Source organism: Dipodomys merriami, unplaced genomic scaffold, assembly GCF_024711535.1.
Source record: "Dipodomys merriami isolate MVZ:Mamm:240054 unplaced genomic scaffold, mDipMer1.0.p SCAF_9, whole genome shotgun sequence".
NCBI classification, from domain to species: Eukaryota; Metazoa; Chordata; class Mammalia; order Rodentia; family Heteromyidae; genus Dipodomys; species Dipodomys merriami.
The window spans coordinates 20,050,416-20,062,948 of NW_027206512.1; the positions used below are offsets into that span (position 1 = coordinate 20,050,416).

General features: G+C 41.7%; 1 pseudogene; it reads left to right on the top strand.

The window, feature by feature from the left end:
* The first annotated feature begins 6,604 nt into the window (after positions 1-6,604).
* On the top strand, positions 6,605-11,973 carry LOC138820981 (small ubiquitin-related modifier 2-like; annotated as a pseudogene).
* Positions 11,974-12,533: the final 560 nt, after the last annotated feature.

The window sequence follows — 12,533 nt, forward strand, 5'->3', positions numbered from 1 at the left end:
AGCAAGAGCTCAGCACCTTTGAGCTAGAACTGTGAACTTCTCCAAGCCTCAGAGCTGGAAAATGCCCAAAGCCTGAAACACAGAGAACGAATGAGGAGTGGCCAGGATGAACTGAGAAGGTAACCTACCAGATCTCAAAGGGTCATCAAACTGTATTAGTGAGCTTGGCTTTATCTGAGGCCACAGGGAAGCCTCGGCGGAGACTCCTTTGCTGGCAGCCTGGCCTGAGACTGTGTGGTTTTGATGCACAAGCATTGTGGGTTCTTGTTCTCTGGTAATATAGAAATAAAACCAGGGACCAGGAGCACAGTTGCAAAGAGCTTATTTAGTAAAGAGAAAGGAAAGGCCACTCAGGAGAAGGAGCAGCCAGACCTGGAAACCAGCTGTCCATCCCGTGGTCAGGGACTAGCTGTTTGGTATTGTCCTTCCCTACCTTTTTTTCCCTCCCTTTTGGAAATGTATCAGATGGTGATTTGGTTTTGGTTTTGTTTTTGAAACAATGAAGACCCTCCCCTGGATAATAGCCACAAGATGGTTGATTGCAGGAGGGCTGGCCTGAATTATGTCAGGACCCAAGACACTTCCCTGCAGGGTGGTTTGTAAGAAGGCTAGCCTGGGTTCTGGCAAGAACCTAGACCCCCGGGCAGTAGTCATGGGTGAGTGATTTGTAGGAAGGCTGGCCTGGATTTTGGCAAGACCAAAGACCCTCCCCTGATGGTAGCCACCAGCAGTTGTGGGGGAAGGGGTGGCAAGATGTCTGGAACCAGTTGATTGATGTTCTCCTTCACTTTGCAGAGCAAGTCTTACTACAAAGAAAGGGAACCGAGACAGGGAGGTTATTTGACCTTCTTGACTGTCAGTTCAGGACAATTACAAACTGACCTGGAATGTACAACACATAGATATTTTATAGACCAGAACTGTAACTGCTCAGGAAGAGTAGGTGGAAGAAGCTTCTTAGCACCATTAAACCCCAACTAAGACATTATACATTGGTAAAATAACCTTAACAAAATGAGCCTCTGAATAAATTTTGTGTGTGTTGGGGGGAGGTAGTACTAGGACTTGAACTCAGAGCCTCACGCATTCAACTTGGCATGTTCCACTCAAGGCTGGAACTCTACCACTTGAGCCACAGGTTCTCTCATGGACTTTCTTGCCTGAGCTGGCTCCAAACTACAATCCTCAGATCTCAGCCTCCTGAGTAGCTAGTATTATAGATGTGAGCCACTAGTGTCTGGCTTCTGTTGCACATTAAAAAAAAATTAGCAAGCAGCTAAGCATGGTATCATTTATACCACTACCCCGTGAACTCTCTGAGGTCCCTAATTTTGTGTGTTTTTGGTGATTCAAACATACCATGCATCAAGTTTCATCTGTGAACTATCCAGTTTTCTTCTCATTCTTCCCCGACATTGGTATCTTACAGAACTATGATGTGAAATATTTTCAGGCAATACAAGAATTGGGCTGTTCAGATGATGACCTTGTCTCTCTCCTGCTAGAGCCATTATTGCAATGTTATTTTTAGTTGTGCTTTACAGTTAACCTTCTATGAAAATCAGATATCCTTTATAGCATCCATATAATTTAATTCTTAATAACATTATTGCTTGTTGCATTATAAAGCCTACCAATAAAATGTATTCCCATATAACTTGGCAGTTTTTATCAACATAAAACTTGTCAAACTCAGCTGGGTGCCAGTGGCTCACACCTAAAATCCTAGCTACTCAAGAAGCTGAAATCTGAGGATAGTGGTTTGAAGCCAGCCCTGGCAAAACCACCCAGGAGGAAAGTCTGTGAGACTCTTATCTCCAATTAACCACCAGAAAACCACAAGTGGTACTGTGGCTCAAGTGATAGAGTGCTTGCCTTGAACTGAAGAGCTCAAGGACAGTGCCCAGGCCCAGAGTTCAAGCCCCACAACTGACAAAAATAAAAGCCTGAAATGTGTCAAATTCATTGATGAAAGTGAACTATACAACTCGTGGGTGGAGATGGGAGGGAGAGAATGGGAGAGAAGGAGGGAACAGATGACACTGTATGAAAGGAAATATATTTATTACTTGACTCATGTAAATGTAACCCCTCTGTACATCATCTCTTTAATAACAATAAAGTAAACTTTTAAAAAGAACTTGTGAGTGTAGACATAACAGAATATATGGCATAACAGAAAATTACTCTGGGGATAAACATGAGTATTTGCTCTCTTACAGAGAGGCTAAGATTTTTACTGAAGTAGTTGGTGGCTGAGAGAGCAAGACAGATGGGAGGTTTAAATGCATAATGGAATAGTCAGGGAAGGCCTCTCTGAGAAGACATCATACCTCAGGCCAGGGCTTAATATGTTCTTGTCATATATGCAGGTATATTCATATATATATATACATATATTGTGTGTGTGTGATGTATCATACATGTCTGTCCATGCTTATCATAATGCCTGGGACAGAGACAGCATCCATCACATATACTGAGTTTAGCATCTTCATATATTGCCACTTGAAATAAAACAACAATCTAAGAATTGCTCTTTTCCCCAATAGAATGCAAAGAATCACAGAATTTTTTTTCGGTTATGTAAGAGAAGCAAATACTCATTTTTTTTTCCCCCTGAGTAACTTTCTGTTATGTCATATATTCTGTTATGTCTACATTGACAAGTTCTTTTTTAAAAATTTACTTTATTGTTATTATAGAGGTGATGTACAGAGGGGTTACATTTACATGAGTCAAGTAATAAATTTCCTTTCATACAGTGTCATCTGTGCCCTCCTTCTCTCCCATTCCCTCCCTCCCATCTCCACCCAGGAGTTGTATAGTTCACTTTCATTAATGAATCTGACACATTTCGGGTTTGTTTGTTTGTTTTTTGTCAGTTGTGGGGCTTGAACTCTGGGCCTGGGCACTGTCCCTGAGCTCTTCAGCTCAAGGCAAGCACTCTATCACTTGAGCCACAGTTACTTCTGGTTTTCTGGTGATTAATTGGAGATAAGAGTCTCACAGACTTTCCTCCTGGGTGGTTCTGCCAGGGCTGGCTTCAAACCGCAATCCTCAGATCTCATCCTCCTAAGTACTTAGGATTACATGTATGAGCCACTGGCACCCAGCTCACAGAATTTTTATAAACATAGGTGGGTCTTTAGTTATGGAACAAACTTTATCTATTAGTTATTGTTTTCTTTGTTTTAATCCTGTCTCAGGTGCTTAACAAATGGTGAACCATATGTTATACATATATACAGGTGTAGTCCAAAATTAATATTAATAATCATATGTAGCCAGGCATGGTAGCTCATATCTGCAATCCTAGGTACTCTGTAAACTTAGATCATAAGGACTATAGTTTGAGGCCAGATCAGGCAAAAAATTCACCAGACCCCATGTCAACAGAGAAAGCTATATAGGATAATGGTACCTTTACTTCAATTACAGCAGGAAGTCTAAATAAGAGAAGTACAGTCCAAGAAAAAGGTGAGACCCTATTTTAAAAATACCCAGAGCAGGGGGCTGGAAGGTGGCTTAGTGGTAAGAGTGCTTGCCTTGCATGCATGAGGCCCTTGGTTCCATTCCTCAGCACCACATAAGCAGAAAAAACCAGAAGTGGTGCTATGGCTCAAGTGGTAGAGTGCTAGCCTTGAACTGAAGAGCTGAGGGACAGCACCCAGGCCCAGGGTTCAGGACTCAGGATTGACAAAAAAAAATACCCGGAGCAAAAAAGCCTGCTCAGGCAGTAGGGCACCTGCCTCACAAACATGAAGTCCTGAGTTCTAATCATAGTACCATCACCACCTAAAATAAACAAATAAATTATGTCGTGCTTGAAAATTAGGGAAGAACTTTTCTCCATAGTTGAGTTTAGAATACACCAGACAAGGTTCATGGGTGGGGAGATTTTTTAATGCCTGTCTTCCTTCCTTCCTTCCTTCCTTCCTTCCTTCCTTCCTTCCTTCCTTCCTTCCTTCCTTCCTTCCTTCCTTCCTTCCTTCTTCCTTCCTTCCTTCTTCCTTCCTTCCTTCTTCCTTCCTTCCCTCTTTTTTTTTCAGAAACATTTTTTTCTTATTTTCTCAGAAGCATTCCTAGGGAAGAAGGTACAAACAATTACCAACAAAAGTTTTGTTTATTTATTTGTTTTTGAGACCTGATCTTGTATTGTAGCCCAGCTAGTTCAAGCTTGTGATTCTCCTGCTTCAGCCTCTTGAGTGCTGGGATTACAGACATGCTCCACCACTCTCTGCAAAAGAAGTTTCCTAAACACATTGAAAGATATTGAAATATAATCTTATTATTCTTGGTTGTCTAGCAGCTTGTCACTTCAGGAAGAACTGATCCTGGGCTTTCTTTTTCTTACCCTACAGTCAAACTCTAAAGAGTTGGGAAAGTTCCTTTTCTTTACTAAGGAATGAAGGGTGAATTTGGACTTTGAAGTGAAGAGCAGGGAAGTAATTTGTCCAAAGTTCAGAGGTGATACCTACCTCACTAGTTCTCTATTTCATTTGGTAGCCCAAATGGCCAGGAAGTATGAATAACAGTGTTTTTGATACAATTCATTTTCCATCCTATGTTATTTTTAGACACAGTGGAGTAACATGGTAATCTGACCCCAAACCATAATAAGGTTAAAAATAATACTTAAGGGCAAAGCATCAGTAATCCCTACTTATTAAACACAAGAAAGGAACTTCATTGTAAGAGCATTCCTGTTTTATTAGCTTCCTATAGATTGTAAACAAGATTAAACATTCTTTACCTTTTTCTATCCATTGTGTTTACTTGTAGATTTATAGGCACATTCTAATTATTACAAATGAGGGAGACCATGCAACTTACGTTTCTTTGGGTATGGCTTACTTCACTTAATATATTTTTTCCAAGTCTTTCCATTTCCTTACAAATGGAGCAATGCTACTCTTTCTGATGGAAGCATAGAACTGCATCATGTATATATAACCACATTTTCTTGATCTATTTATCCACTGTGGGGCATCTGAGTTGATTTCATATCTTGGCCATGGTAAACAATACTGCAATGAACATGGTTGTGCTAGTAGCTTTAGTGTGGCTTTGTTCTATTGGATGAATGCCCAGGAATGGGATTGCTGGGTCATAGGGAAGCTCTATGCTTACTCTTTTGAGGAACCTCCATACTGCTTTCCAGAGTGGCTGACCAAGTTTACATTCCCACCAATTGTGTAGTAGTGTTCCCTTTTGGCCATATCCCTGCCAACATCTGTTATTGCTCATTTTCTTGATAATGGCCATTCTAGGTAGAATCTCAATGTTGTCTTGATTTTGCATTTCTTTTATCTCTTCATGTGTCTATTGGCCATTCTTATTTCTTTTTTGGAGAAGTCTCTCTGAAAAAAAAGTTAATCCACCAGCCACCTTGCCAACTAATGTGATTTTTCTTAGACGTAATCAGTTCCAATGTACACCACTAGGCCTTTTTATGTCACAGCTTTTCTGAGATTAAGTTTATTTGTTCTTTGCTGAATAGTCCTAGGATACACTTGTTTATTGGATTGAACCCAGGGTTTCTGGAATGCATATACTCTGCAGAGCTTCTCCTTCAGACCCTAGATTTGTTTTTCAGGAATAGTCTGAGGACCTTCTGGGCTCTGTACAGATCCCTCACAGATGTACTTCCACCAGTTCACAAGATCCGGGGAAAGGATCTGCATAAATTATTGAATGAACAGCCCAGAAAGCCTCAGTCCTGGTAAGGTGTTTAGATGCTTTTGAGGGGAGTTGCTGGTTTCTGTTAATGTAAGGAAACTGAGTCATGAGAGTATCAGGATAAAGAAAGGGCAGAAAGTGAGTTCAACAGAGTTTATTCAGAAGTGAAGCCTAGGAAGGGCAACCAAGATTTCTTCAGCCCTGCTGAAGGGAAAATGGCATACCTCCTGTACAACTAGGCTTTCTTTAAATATTAGGCAAAAAGCGTGATGTGGGGGGCAGATGGAAGCAGGGTGTGATGCAGCGGGGTGGGAGAGCAATGTTATTTGGACTGAGGAGTTTCAAGGTTTCAACAGCATCTGTGTTAGGGGTGGCAGTATCAGATATGGCCTTGGTCTCAGGCTCTCTTCAAATCCACTGTACATTTGTTCAAGGGGAAGGTAGGGGAGATGGTTCAGTGCGGTGTGCAGCAAGGACAGTTCTAAGATGAGGCCATCAGAGAGGAAGTGAGTGCTTTAGATTAACTCATTTTCCATCGGTTAAAATATTCTAAGCACAGTGACTTTATACTGAAAGGTGTAGACAGAAGGTTGGGGGAAAAATCCATTTCCATGACAACACAGTAAAGCCTCTTGAATAAACTGCCCTTCTTTCGTTGCAATTTCAGGTTCAAAGGTCCCCAAAGTACAAAGATCAGAGGCCTAGCCTACTGCCAACAATGGAAAGGCAAGCAGCCTGGCCGCCCAGTCAGACTCTGTGGAAGATACAGTGCAGCATTTATTAACTCGTGCAGTGCACACTCCAAGTGTAGACAGAAGGTTGGGGGAAAAATCCATTTCCATGACAACACAGTAAAGCCTCTTGAATAAACTGCCCTTCTTTCGTTGCAATTTCAGGTTCAAAGGTCCCCAAAGTACAAAGATCAGAGGCCTAGCCTCCTGCCAACAATGGAAAGGCAAGCAGCCTGGCCGCCCAGTCAGACTCTGTGGAAGATACAGTGCAGCATTTATTAACTCGTGCAGTGCACACTCCAAGGCCAGTAAGTACCAGGGTAACTTACAGTCCGTTTATTTCTACAGTGAAGCCAATGTACCAGACTCAGCTTTTCACACTGTCATCACCGCAATACTGGCTCACAGGTTCTAAGTGTTTACATATGTGAGACATCGCTAATATTCAGGAACTAGTCACTATGACAGCAGACTCAAATCAGAGATGAAGAAAGATCGCAAACAAGATGGCTTCCTGGGGCTCACACCTGTAATCCTAGCTCCTCAGGAAACTGAGATCTGAGGATCATCATTCAAAGCCAGCTGGGTAGGAAAATCCAGGAAACTCTTATCTCCAATTAATCACCAAAAAAGCTGGAAGTAGAGCTATGGCTCAAGTGGTAGAGTACTAGCCTTGGACAGTTCCAAGGCCCCATATTGAAGCCCTAGGACCAGCAATCAGGCATGCGCACACGCGTGCATGCACATATGCTCACACACAGAATGCAAACATTTTGCCTAAGTTTTCTCACTTAACTAATAGTGAGCTTATAGTAGAACTAATTAAGGCTTCTTTCCACCACACAATACCTACCCAGCAACATCCAAAACTTTAGCAGTGTAAACGTTGCTTTTGTATTGACTGGAGAGAGAGACAGAGACAGACAAACAAACAGACACAGACACAGACAGACAGAAAGGCATTTGGGAGCTGGGGATGTAACTCAGTGGTAGAATGCATGCCCTTAATCAAACAGTAACAACCACAAAACTGCAAAGAGAGATTTTGACTATAGAGAACATTATGGCAAAAATGTTTAATGATGAGATTACTGGAGCAGCTTTACTGCCTTCTTTTCTTTTCCTTATTTTTTTTTTTTTCATGTTGGTACTAGGCCTGGACTCTATCCTTTGTCTTTTTTACTCAAGGCTGGTGCTCTTTGACTTAAGCCACAGCTCTACTCCTGGCTTTCTCGTGGTTGCAAATAAAAGTCTCAGACTTCTTTTCTGCCTCAGCTACCTTCACACTGGAATCCTCAGATCTCAGCCTCTAGAGTAGCTAGGATTATAGGCATGAGCCACTGGTGCCTGACTCTTTACCCCCTTCTACTTGGGCTCAGCTGTTCCCGCCACCTGCTGTGACATCACCTTTCACCTTTCACAGCCACTTCATTATGTAAACAAGGATCTTAAAAGATATGCAGTGTGAAAAAGTTAGATGAGATCACCACCTCTCAGATTTCTTTTAACTCCAAAATTCTATGACCTGGTGAGATTAGATGCTAAAGAAAGGTACCATGCCTATTAAAATTCATCCAAATAAATTGAAGTGAGAAAATATGTTGAATGTGCTTAGGGGAAGCAGGTGAATGTGTGTGTGTGTGTGTGTGTGTGTGAGAGAGAGAGAGAGAGAGAGAGAGAGAGAGAGAGAGAGAGAGAGAGAGAGAGAGAGAGAGAAACAGAGAGAAACAGAGAGAGACAGAAAGAGACAGAGAGACAGAGACAGAGACAGATAGATAGACAGAGAGACAGAAAGAGACAGAAAGAAAGAACATGCAAGCATACATGGATATAAAATTTGGTGTTCCCACTTTTAGAGGATTATATCAGAAATGGTCATGGCCACAACCAACAGAAGGCCTGATTTATGGTGGCTGAAGTGGGTATGGGTTTCCCATTTCTGACCTACGAAGAGATTGAGAGTCAGACAGCTGCCAGCCTAGGCTCAACAGTCCAACTATTCAGGACAGACCTCTGGGACTCTTTTGGCTTGTCTTGTTGGGTCACAAGAATGCAGCCTGTGACAGCCATGGAAATTTACCTCTCAGCCCTCTCACTGTGGGGAGAAATGATGGACAGTTCCAGCTGTTTGGACTCACCATGTCATTCATGCTCTCCAGGCCAGTGACTGAACACAGCAGGGATTAAAGTGCAGGCCTAGTCTCCAGATGCTCCAAAAGACATTAGACAATCTCTAAAATTTGAGTAAGATCTTCAGATTACAATAGAGTAGTGAATAGATGCTAATTTATTCTTGTCTAGATTTTGATAAACTGTGGTCCTATTAAGATAAGGTCATGTTTTAGGACACAGCGCTGCCTAGAAACAAAGGGTTCTTGCATCGACAGCTCACTCAGATATGATTTGGAGAAAAAGCATAATGGAACAGACAGGTGAGGGAAACAGCAAATGTCAACATTTGGAGAATCGGGTATATAGAAATTCTTCTTTTGCCACTTTACTGTAAGTCTATAATTGTTTCACAATAAAATGTTAAACATGCTGGGCTCTGGTGGCTCATGCTTCTAATTCTAGCTACTCAGGAGACTGAGATCTAAAGGTTATGGTTTAAATCCAGCCTGGGCAGTTAAGTCTGCCAGAGTCTTATCTCAAGTTAATCACCAGAAAATCAGAATTGGTACTGTGGCTGAAAGTGATAGAGTGCTAGCCTTGAGTAAAAGAGCTCAGGGACAGTGCCCAGGTCCTGAGTTCAAGCCCTATAACCAGCATACAACAACTAAAAAAAGTGAAACGTGTAAAAAATATGATGAAGCTGGGTGCTGGTGGCTCATGCCTATAATCCTAGCTACTCAGAAAGCTGAGATCTGATGATCGTGGTTCAAAACCAGCCTGAGGAGGAAAGCCCATGAGATTCTTATTGCCAATTAATTACCAAAAAAAATCAAGTGGTAGAGTGGTAGAGTGCCATAAGCACTAAAGCTCATAGACAACACCCAGGCCCCGAGTTCAAGCTTTGAACCGCGATCAAAAGAGTCAGAAGTGGAAATATTGAAAGAGGTGGCATTGATTAAGATGCATTGTATTCATAACTTGCTTTGTTAAATGGCAACTCCCTTGTACAACTACTTCAAGATAATAAGAAGACATTCTTTAAAATATGAAAAAAATGCAGAGATTCAAATTATGCCTAGCAATGTTAATGAATCTGTCAGGTTCTATAGTCTGAAAAAAAGCATGCCAAAATCAAAGTGGTATGTGGATTATTTATGGTGTTTTTTTGTTTTGTTTTGTTTTGTTTTGTTTTGTTTTTGTTGGTCGTGGGGCCTGAACTCTGGGCCTGGGCGCTGTCCCTCAGCTCTTCAGCTCAAGGCTAGCGCTCTACCACTTGAGCCACAGTGCCACTTCTGGCTTTTTCTGCTTATGTGGTGCTGAGGAATTGAACCCAGGGCCTCATGCATGCAAGGCAAGCACTCTACCACTGAGCCACCTTCCCAGTCCTGTGGGTTTTTTTGTTTTTTATGTCAGTAACGAAGCTTGAACTCAGGGCCTTACCTTCTTGATTAGTTTGTGTTTTTTTGTGTTTTTTGTTTGTTTGTTTTGTTTTTTGCTGCAGCTGGCATTCTACCCACTTGAGCCACATTTCCACTTCTGACTCTTTTTGGTGGTGACTTAGAGTTAAGAGTCTCTCCGATTTGTCTGCCTGGCCTGCCTTGAATCTTGATCCTTAGATTTCAGCCATCTAAGTATCTAGAATTGCAGGAGGAGCCACTGGTGTCTGCTTTAGATGCTACATTTGACCAGCTTACCCAGTATTTTTATTTTCTTATCACTTAGAAGTTTCCCTGATGAAGCCGGGTGCTGGTAGCTCACGCCTGTAATCCTAGCTACTCAGGAGGCTGAGATTTGTGGATGGCGGTTGAAAGCCAGCCCAGGAAGGAAAGTCCATGAAACTTTTATCTCCAATAAATCACCAGAAAACCTGAAGTGGTACTGTGCCTCAAGTGGTAGAGCTCTAGCCTTGAGCTGAAGAGCTGAAGGACAGTGCCAGGCCTAGAGTTCAAGCCCCACAATTGACCAAAAAAAAAAAAAAAAAAAGGTTTTCCTGATGAGTATCTCATGTCAATCAAAGCTTGCTACTACTCAATGTGAATTAGGTAAACATAACAATTTTTATTTTGATTTTTTGTCGGTGGTGAGGCCTGAACTCTGGGCCTGGGCACTGTCCCTCAACTTTTCAACTCAAGGCTACCACTCACTCTACCACTTGACCACAGCACCACTTCTGGCTTTTTCTGCTTATGTGGTACTGAGGGATAGAATCCAGAGCCTCATGCATGCAAGGCAAGCACACTACCACTGAGCCACCTTCCTAGCCCCAATTTTTAAGGCTACTGAAGGAAACAGAATTTTCATCCCCTTTCCCTGCTCAACCTCTGACCTTTCATCTAGTCTCTAGGCTTTAGGGTTTTAACCACAGTTCTGACATTGTCCTTTCTGATCTTAGGCTTATGTGTTTATCTCAGGGTCAGGTCTCTGGATTCCTCTCTATTAAACTCCAATTGAGATGATCTCTTTGACATGCTTGGTCTTGTTTCTCTAAATGATGCTTCTTGTCTAACCTTGGTCCTTATAAACTACTACTTTTCCAGCTCTTGGCTTGAAGACATTCTACCCTGCTGTCCCTCAGCGTGTCAGAAATGAAATAACCTCATTTATTTATCCCCTCAAATATTTATTAAGAATTTATGAAGAACCAGGTACTGTTTTAAGCCCCGGGAACAACACAGACAAAAACCATACCTTTGCATAGACTTTGTCTTGCAGCACAGGTAGATAGAAAACAGAACAGAGCAAATAGAACCATTTGATAGCTAATCATAGAATGGTATTAAAGAAAAGAAGATAAAGGGCGTCCTCTTCCTTCAGCTGCTGTGGTGCTGCCTGTATGAAGTGGCATCTGAGGAGAATCTGGCACTCACTCGCGATGGCCCACAAAAAGCCCAACGAAGGAGTCAAGACTGAGAACAACGATCATATTAATTTGAAGGTTGGTAGGGCAGGACGGTTCTGTGGTGCAGTTTAAGATGAAGAAGCAGGGGCTGGGAAGGTGGCTCAGTGGTAGAGTGCTTGCCTTGCATGCATGAGGCCCTGGGTTCGATTCCTCAGCACCACATAAGCAGAAAAAGCCAGAAGTGGCACTGTGGCTCAAGTGGTAGAGCGCTAGTCTTGAGCTGAAGAGCTGAGGAACAGCACCCAGACCCAGAGTTCAGGCCCCATGACTGGCAAAAAAAAAAAAAAAAAAAGATGAAGAAGCATACACCACTTAGTAAACTAATGAAAGTCTATTGTGAATGACAGGGTTTGTCAAGGAGGCAGATCAGATTCGGATTTGATGGGCAGCCAATCAATGAAGCAGACACACCTGCACAGTTGGAAATGGAGGATGGAGATACAATTGATGTGTTCCAGCAGCAGACAGGAGGCATCTACTAAAAAAGGGAACCTGCTACTTTGCTCCAGAACTTTGTTCTTATAGACCAAGAATACATTCTTAATTAGAAAACTGACTACTACAGTATAGTTTTCTCTATTCTTTTATTTTCCCCTTCTCCATTCCTTTATCGTACTTAAAGTAACTGGTATATGTGCACAACCATATTGCTTTTCTTTTTTCTTTTTCTTTCTTTTAAACTAAATGGCCAATGGTATATTTTGGCTGACATCAAATGGAGATGGGATGGGGGAAAAATACTGGTTCTGTGAAAATATCCCCCTTCTCCATTCATGGCATGCTCATTCCGCTTTTATCTTTATATTTCAGTAAGTTATTTTGCTCTCACTGTTTTAACCAAAAAAAAAAAAAACAACAAAAATCCTTTTTTGATCGGAGAATTTAAAATTTTTTCATTTATCATTGTAAAACCAAGGACAATTTTATATCTTTTTTGTACGTAGCTGTTACATGTAGGGTAATCTGTCTTTAAGTAGGGGTAAATTACTCTTAAAAAAAATCCTAGATAGTTTTCCCTTCAAATCAAGCGTCTTGTTGTTTAAATAAACTTCTTGTTTAAAAAGAAAAAGAAGGGGCTGGGAAGGTGGCTCAGTGGTAGAGCACTTGCC